Source organism: Cebus imitator, unplaced genomic scaffold (assembly GCF_001604975.1).
Source record: "Cebus imitator isolate Cc_AM_T3 unplaced genomic scaffold, Cebus_imitator-1.0 Scaffold562, whole genome shotgun sequence".
In the NCBI taxonomy this organism is placed as follows: domain Eukaryota; kingdom Metazoa; phylum Chordata; class Mammalia; order Primates; family Cebidae; genus Cebus; species Cebus imitator.
Genome location: NW_016107877.1, coordinates 356,797 through 365,918, shown reverse-complemented (window position 1 = coordinate 365,918; position 9,122 = coordinate 356,797). Strand labels below are relative to the sequence as shown.

Here is a 9,122-nt window from a genome sequence, read left to right as displayed (position 1 = left end):
AAAGAATACACAATGTGGTTAAAAACAACCTCTTCAATAAATGTTGCTGGGAAAACTGGATCTTCTTACGCAAAGAAGGAAACTAGACCCCTATTTTTTACCATATACAAAAATCAACCCAAAATATATTAAAGACTTCAATGTAAGGCTTGAAACTATAAAAGTACTAGAAGAAAATATAGGGCAAAATGATTCAGGACATTGGTTTAGGCAAGATTTTTCTGGATAAGACCTCAAAAGTGCAGGCCAAAAAAAAAAAAAAATAGGAAAATGGGGTTACATCAAACTAAAAAGTTTCTGCACAGCAAAGGAAACAATTAACAGAGTGCAGAGACAACCTACAGAATTGGGTAAATTATCTGCAAACTATCCATCCAACAGCAGATTAATATCCAGAATATACAAGGACTTTAAACAACTCAACAACAAAGAAATACACCTATATATTTGAGAAATATCTATTCAAATCATTTTTACCGATTCGAAAATAATATGGTAGTCCTATTTTTAGTTTTTTGAGGAAACTTCCTAATAAAAATCTATTTTAAAATTGGCAAATGATCTGAATAGATATTTCTCAAAAAAGACCATTTTTTCATTTGTCTATTGGCCAATAGACATATCAAAAAATGCTCAACATCATTAATCATCAGAGACATGCAAATCAAAACCACCATGAGAAATCTTTTCATCCTGTTTAATATTGCTATTATCAAAAACACAATAAATGACCAATGTTGGTAAGGATTCAAAGAAAGAGGAATTCTTATACACTGTTGGTGGGAATGTAAATTCGTACAGCCATTATGGAAAACAGTATGAAGTTTCCTCAAAAAAATAAAAATAGAACTACCATATGATCCAGCAATCCCACTACTATTTATCCAAAAGAAAGGAAGTTAGTATATTGAAGAGATATCTGCACTCCCATATTAATTACAGCACTATTCACATTAGTCAAGATATGGAATCAACCTACGTGTCCACCACTGGATGAATGGATAAAGAAAATATGGTATATATACACAATGGATTATTCAACTATAAAAAGAATGAAATCCTGTCATTTGTACCAATATGGGTGAGATTGGAAGACATTATGGCAAGTGAAATAAGCTAAGATCAAAAAGACAAATGCCACGTGTTGTCACTCATATATGGGAGATTAAAAAGTTTATCTCATAAAAGTAGAGAGTACAAGGCCAGGCGCGGTGGTTCACACCTGTAATCCCAGCACTTCGGGAGGCTGAGGCAGGTGGATCACAAAGTCAAGAGTCTGAGGCCAGCCTGGCCAATATGGTGAAATCCTGCCTCTACTAAAAAATACAAAACTTAGACTGGCGTGGTGGCAGGTGCCTGTAGTCCCAGCTGCTTGGGAGGCTGAGGCAGGATAATAGCTGGAACCCGGAAGGCAGAGGTTGCAGTGAGCCAAGATAATGCTACTACTGCACTCCAGTCTGGGGGACAGAGCGAGACTCCTTCTAGATAAAAGAAAAAAAATAGTAGAGAGTAGAGAATATAATAGTCGTTACCAAAGGTTGAGAAGGGTAGGAAGGCGTGGGGAATTGAGAAAGAGATTAGTTAACAGGTACTAATATTATAGTTAGGTAGGAAGTTATACCTTAGGTAGTTAGGTAGGAACAATAAGTTCTGGTGTTTTAGAACAGCAGGGTGACTATAGTTACCAATAAGGTGTATTTCAAAATAGGTAAAAGAGAGGATTCTAATTGGTCCTAATACAAAGTAATGACAAATGTTTGGGCTGATGGATAGGCTAATTACCCCAAACTGATCATTACTCATTGTATACATGTATCAAAATATCACATGTACTTCATATATATGCACGATTATTGTTTGTCAATTAAATCTGAATCAAATATGACTAGGAAGAGTTAAGTTACAAATAAAATTGCTTTAGGAATAGCTTAATCTATTTTTTTTTGTATTCCCCCTTTTTCCTATGTACAAGAGTGATATACGATAAGGAAATATCTATGTCTCAGTAAGCTTAAAGGAATTCTTTTTTTTTTTTTTTGGCATATGAAAATTCATTACTACAATGTTTTCACCATTGAAATTTTTGATCTTGGTCTTTCCTTCGTGCCTTTTTAAAGCCCAAAAGAGAGACATTGGCTACTTTAACAACCTTAAAGCGGACTCCAGGAATATCAACAGCAGCATGACCTTTGTGAACAAATCCAGCAACCAGAACTTCATCATTTTCCTCAATAAAGTTCAAGCAACCATCATTGGGTACAAAGGCTGTGATTTTCTTGCCATTCTTGATCAGCTGGACCCTGACACACTTCCTGATGGCAGAATCTGGCTGCTTGGCTTCAACTCCTACTTTTTCCAGCATCATTCTTTTTGCATGAGAAGCACCTCCAAAAGGATTGGCCTTCAAGGCTGTGCCCAAATGAGTTTTCTTATACTGTTTATCATGACATTTCTGGTCTTGTCAGTGACTACGGGGCTCCCTAGCAGTACGAAGTCCATGACACTTGCCAATCCTTCCTGCGCCACAGGCCTGAGCGAAAACAAGGAATTATTTCGCTAAGTACAAAATAAAAATTCTGTGTTGAAAACAAGTTTTGTGGGCTAGGCGTGTGGCTCACACCTGTAATCCTAGCACTTTGGGAGGACAAGGTGGGTGAATCATGAGATCAGGAGTTCAACACCAGCCTGGTCAACATGGTGAAACCCCATCTCTATTAAAAATACAAAAATTAGCTGGGCATTGTGGCACGTGCCTGTAATCCCAACTACTCAGAAGGCTGAGGCAGGAGAATTGCTTGAACTGGGACCTAGGAGGCAGAGGTTGCAGTGAGTTGAGATCACACCACTGCACTCTAATCTGGGCTACAGAGCAAGACTCTATCTCAATAAAAAACAAAAACAAACAACAAAAAATTTTGTGTTATTTAATTGGTATACTTTTCTTTCTCTACTATATTGGTGAGTCTAATAAGCAACATTTTCTTGGGTTTAATAAAATATACAGTTGCGTTCTTTATAGAGGGAAAGAAAAAAGGGAAGGGGTAGATAAAGAGGGAGAGAGCAAGAAAGAAGAGATTTTTCTCTGACTTTTCTGCTTGCCACTATTTAGAAGTTCACAGCTGAAGCTAGCCAATGGTTGTATCTAAAAATAGCAGAATTGTACATTACATGGTATAATAATTAAACCAATGTGCCAAACATCTTCAAAGTAAGAAAATGTAAGTAGGAGGCAAACGAATGATATTTATTTTATGACTCTTTAGTTGACTGCTACCATTTGGTGTTCCTGCAATGTGTTTCTTGGCAATTTGCAAGTATGGGCTAATGAGTATTTGAAACTGTGATGCTGATGATTGTTTTTTCCACTTACGCTTTCCATTTTTACAAATACCTAAGCCAACCAGTGCCTCCTTAAAGACTGAGTCAAGCTACTGAATGTTGGGAAATAACTGTAGTCTTCTGCTTCTGCCACTAGACAGTGTTCTCTCTATTTTCAATGCACTGACAATACTGTACTTCCTTAAATCAGAAAAACTGGCTATCCATTAGAAGAGGTAGCCCTTTAAATAACTGTAAATATTATACGTAAATGGACTAGCTAATATTTACTACAGATCCTATCTGTGATGTTGTCAGTGTTTTGAGTGCTTGTCTCCCCTGGATTTGCTCCAAGAGTAAGAGAGGAGATTCCCAGGAGGAACATTGCATTCTATGGCAAACTATTTTTTCTTGGGAAATGAATGAATTGCAGATGAATTCATTGACTGTTTAAACTGTAGGCATTAGCACCCTCACTCACACTGCACAAATATGAAAGCAGAACTCTTGTTTTCTGCGAGAATGGAAAAACAGAACAGAGACACAGCTTATAGATTTTTTTTTTTTTTTTTTTTTTGAGATGGAGTCTTGCTCTGCCACCCAGGCTAGAGTGCATTGGTGAAATCTCCACTCACTGTAACCTTCACCTCCTGGGTTCAAGCAATTCTCCTTCCTCAGCCTCCTGAGTAGCTGGGACTATAGGCGTGCACCACCATGCCTGGCTAATTTTTGTATTTTAGTAGAGATGGAGTTTCACTATGCTGGCCAGGCTGGTCTTGAACTCCTGACCTCAGGTGATCTGCCCACCTAGGCCTCCCAAAGTGCTGGGTTTACAGGCATGAGCCACCATGCCTCTTATAGAAATTTATAGGCATGAGCCACCATGCCTCTTACAGAAATTTTTTAAGCAAACAATTGACACACAGTTATAAATAGAGATAGTGAGGTATAGTGAACTGAACAAGGCTTTGATGTCAGACCTGGGTCAGCACCAAAATTGTGTGATCTTGGGCAACTTGCCAAAACCCTCAGTCTCAGTTCCCTAATTTGTTTGCTGCATGGGAAACGTATATGAGATAATTAAATAAATTACTGGCTCATAGTAGAATTTCAGTAACTATTCATCTCTTTGGAAAAGAGTGACTATTGGTATCATTAATTTTATAACCTACCTGTCCTTAAAATGTGTGATGTTATAAATAATGCTGCAATGAACATCTTTGTGCACAAATTTTTGTCAAATTTTCCACTTTTTTTCTTAGAATTTTTCCTGAAACTTTTCCATGAAATCACAAGTTCAAAGACATAAATATTTTTTTCTTTTTTGAGTCAGAGTCTCACTTTGTCACCCAGGCTGAAGTGTAGCAGCACGATCTTGGCTCACTGCAACCTCCACCTCCTGGGTTCAAACAATTCTTCCCTACTCAGCCTCCCAAGTAGCTGGGATTACATGCATTCACCACCACACCCGACTGATTTTTGTATTTAGTAGAGACGGGGTTTCACCATGTTGGCCATGTTGGTGTCGAACTCCTGACCTCAAGTGATCTGCCTGCCTCGGCTTCCCAAAGTGCTGGGATTACAGGCGTAAGCCACCACATCAGGCCTGGATATAGACATTTTTTACAAATCTTAATACATTAAAGCCTTTCCAGAAAGGTTGCATCCTTTCATTGAGTAAGACAATATCTTTCTCATCTATGCTTCATGGACATTACATTTAATTTTGCTTGCTTAATAGTCAGTACCTTATATCTTATTTTTGCTTTAATTAGTACTTTTTGATTACTAATGAAATTGAACTTCATTATTCCTTAATAATTTGTATTATGATTTCTTATTAAATATTAATTTGTGGTGATTTATTTCTTATGTTTTTACACATATTAAGTGTAAAACTTACTAAGTTTTTACACTGATTCTGAATCAACTATATCTTCCATTGATCTCTTTCTCTTCTTGTATTAATGTCATGTTATTTTAATTATCACAGCTTTATGTTTGAATATGTTTTAAAAAGCCTTAAGTCACCGAGTGCTCAAAAATTGCAAGGCATTATAGGATGCTGGGGAAGAGAAAAAAGAATTAGTGAGACCGACAGAAAGACAAAATGTTGGGAAGCCTCAATAAACTTCTCCATGGCTTGCATAAACCTAGAAGTAAGATTTGAAAAACCTCTTAAATCCATAATGGATCATGAGTGAGAAAGAAAGGCAGATGGAGAGGCAGGTAGTTTTTTCTCTATGCCCTAATCAGTATAGAGATGCCCGATAACAAGTGGATCCCATTGTAGATGCATTCAGGTTCTCATTGTGATTTTGTATTCAGCTGCAAATCTGATCATGTCGCTTCTCTGTTTGGAACTTTTCAGTCATTCACCATTATATGAAGAATAAAATCTAAATGTGGCTTACAAAGCACTGAATGACTCGAATGAACCCTGCTTGTCTATCTAGCCTTACCTCCTTCCAAGCCCCTGTCCTTTATGTGAGGGCAGGAGTGAAGAGGACCTGGATTTCCCTGGGTCACCATGCCAACCCCTGCTCTAGCGCCTCTGCAGCTTTGGCTGCAGCCTCACTTCCCCTTTTTCCATTCCCCCCCCTTTTTTTTTTGGTCCAACAAATCCCCGTAGTCCTTCACGTTTCAGTTCAAATAGAATTTTCTTAATCAAGTCATCCCAGGCTCTCCTAGGTGTTCTCTTTCATACTGCCTACATCCCTCCATCATAGAAAGCAACTGTTTCATTTCAAATGTGTGTGCTCCAGAGAGGGAAGGACCAGGTTGTCTCATCTTTGAATCTCTGGCATCTGCATGGTTCCTGGCACAGAGTGAATGATTATTAACAGGTTTGTAAATAAAAAATGAGACAAGAGTTAGATCTCAGATGCAATGTAACACATATAACCACATTTTCCCTGCTCTGAGGAATACTCCAGAGTTGAAAGCAAACACAACTCTGCAAACATTTCCCGATATAATCTTTTACTTTCTTTTAGTTTCTTTCTTTACTATTGCAAGAAAGGCACATTTGAAGGTTTTTCTTCACCTTTCTTATTGAGGGATGTGAAATAATTATAAAACTCTTTTTGTACGTTAAATATGCGGCTGAGATAAATGTGGCAAATCCAAAGAGGACCAGAGATATCCCTGAACAAGCACCAGGATGATCGAAAACAGAGAACTCTCACAAATCCACCCACTCATCAAAAACACAAAGAAGACAAAAACTATCATCACCTTCTAACCACATAATTGAATTATAAACTTCCAGCTGCCAAGCATCATTTGGGATAATCCTCTCAGTTCTGGCCTTTCTGAAACTTTTACACACATCTCAATTTTGGTGCTAAAAAATAAGGTATATCTGAAGTCTATAGTTGAGTATCAAGCCCCTCCTTGCCTCAAAGTCCAGTGGTTCTGGGGACAATCCCTGGGAAGTGGGCTAGACAGGAAGCAGAGCTACCTCTCACTTCCACAAGCTGCAATAGCCTTCTAGATCATGTCTGTGGTCAATGACTGGCCAGAACTGGCCAGCCTCCAACAGGCTTGTTTAGACTACTTGATGAGTTGACACAAGCAACGACTCTTTCCAGTGCTATTAGTGTCTGAACATTAACAAGCAATAGTGTTCAGTGAGACTATTAAAGAGAAAAGGCATTTTAATCTTTGTTTTGGAAGTAAGCCCTCCAAACAAACCCGTGGTAAGGGAGCCCTTGTGAGCCAGTTTCTGGATGGCAGCAGAGGGCAGCAGGACTTGGGCTGAGTCATCATAGGGACACTCTTCTCATAGCCAGAATAACTGGGAGGGACAGCTGGGAGGGGACACCGCCATTCCATATCCTTAGAGAAAGAAAATGCTAAGTACACCATGTGATGAATTTTCAGCACTCTATCAGCAATACTATACATTTAAATTCCAAGCAAACTATTCACAAAGGATTGCCTTACCTTCACTGACTACAAAGTAAACAAACCTCTAGGAGAGAGGGTTTCTCACCTTACAAAAGGTCCCTTGGAATTTAGAGACTGCAAGCCGGTCTGGCAGAATTTAGAATTACGGTTCTGGGAACTGGTGTGTTTCCCAGGTAAGTCACTCTGTCAATGACAATCATCTCAACTGAAAGTGTAGAGACAGTGTCAAAAATGTGACACTTGAGGCTGGATCTGTCTCCAAGAGTGACCATTCCAAGCCATAACAAAGGCAAATGGCTCACACACAAAGGAGAAATGTGTGCTCATCACTGTTTCTCTTCTCTTGTTTTGTTTTTGTCAACAAACATAAAAACAGATAATTATAAAACTTACAGTTTAGAAAGGTCTTAGAAGTCTTCTGTTCAACGATTCATCTCTTTTATATATTATTAAGTTGTGATGGGGGCTGGGGATCAGATAATGAAGGTTCCAATTATAGTTTTCAACATATAGCAATAACTGCCCCTACGTTTTTCTCCTGAAAATTTGTAAAATCAGACTGAGGAAAGTTGGATCTCTCAGCACCCCTGAGTATGAATCAAGAATAGTTGGTAGGGACAACTTATCACTTCAAGTACATACTGAGTTTACGGGGTATGCAACAGTGTTTATTTTTTATCATTCTTCTGCACTGTTTGCAAAAAGCAAGAAATTCTTGAATGTTCCACAAAATCTGTTTTCTTCTAACTATTCAGCTGACTGTCCATCATTAATTTGATTTACATAGCACAGGCAGAAATAAAAAGCAGAATTTTAACTACAGTCTATCACTCACATTTAATAAAAATGTTTTAAAATGGGAGTGAGTGACAAATAAGTAAAACTATCATATAATATTCCAGTTTATGGCAGGGAGTGGTGGCTCACGCCTGCAATCCCAGCTCTTTGGGAGGCTGAGATGGGGTGGATCACAAGGTGAGGAGTTCGAGACCATCCTGGCCAACATGGTGAAACACTGTCTCTACTAATAATACAAAAAATTAGCCAGGTGTGGTGGCAGGCACCTGTAATTCCAGCTGCTTGGGAGGCTGAGGCAGGAGAATTGCTTGAACCTGGAAGGTGGAGGTTGCAGTGAGCCGAGACCGTGCCACGGCACTCCAGCCTGGGCAACGAGTGAGACTCTGTCACATACACAAAAAAATTCAGTTAAAGAGGAAGTGAAATTGGACCTACCTGTCCTTTCATTCTCCCCCTTTATTGCTGAGGAAGACATAAATAGTGGATTGTGAGAGCCCAAATAGTAATCATAGGATTTCTGATCTTGGAGAACAAAAAAGAGGAAGAAATGGTTGTAACCTTAATTATATTAGTAATTACAACTGGTGACAGCAAACCTGTTGCAAATATTTCTTTTTTGACATTAGGAATAATGGAAGAGATAGCCAGTGTCTATTTTTCTATTCTCAAGATAAGGAAGTATGTATGTGATGACTTAAGGTTAAAGGTAGTCATAGCTGTCTTTTGCTTTACTTATCTGTATTTCTCATGCATTCAGATTTTAGAAAGTTGGCAATTATTAGTGTAATTACCTCTATCTTATTCCCAGTTTAGAACTAGAATTTCAAGCCACCATCTGGCTATTTAAGTCATGTGTTTATCATGGTGGTAAGCTGAATAATGACTCCGAACAAATGATCTGGGTCTTGATTCCTGGGACCTGTGAAAGTTACCTTGTATGATAAAAAAGACTTTGCACAATCCTGGCCAACATAGTGAAACCCCATCTCTACTAAAAATATAAAAATTAGCAGGGTGTGACAGTGTGTGCCTATAGTCCCAGCTACTCGGGAGGCTGAGGCAGGAGAATCGCTTGAACCCAGTAGGCGGAGGTT

At 38.5% G+C, this 9,122-nt stretch overlaps 1 pseudogene; it reads right to left on the bottom strand.

Annotated features, from left to right (window-relative positions):
• Window positions 1-2,057: 2,057 nt before the first annotated feature.
• Window positions 2,058-9,122, bottom strand: part of LOC108294089 — a 137,310-nt pseudogene continuing 130,245 nt past the window's right edge.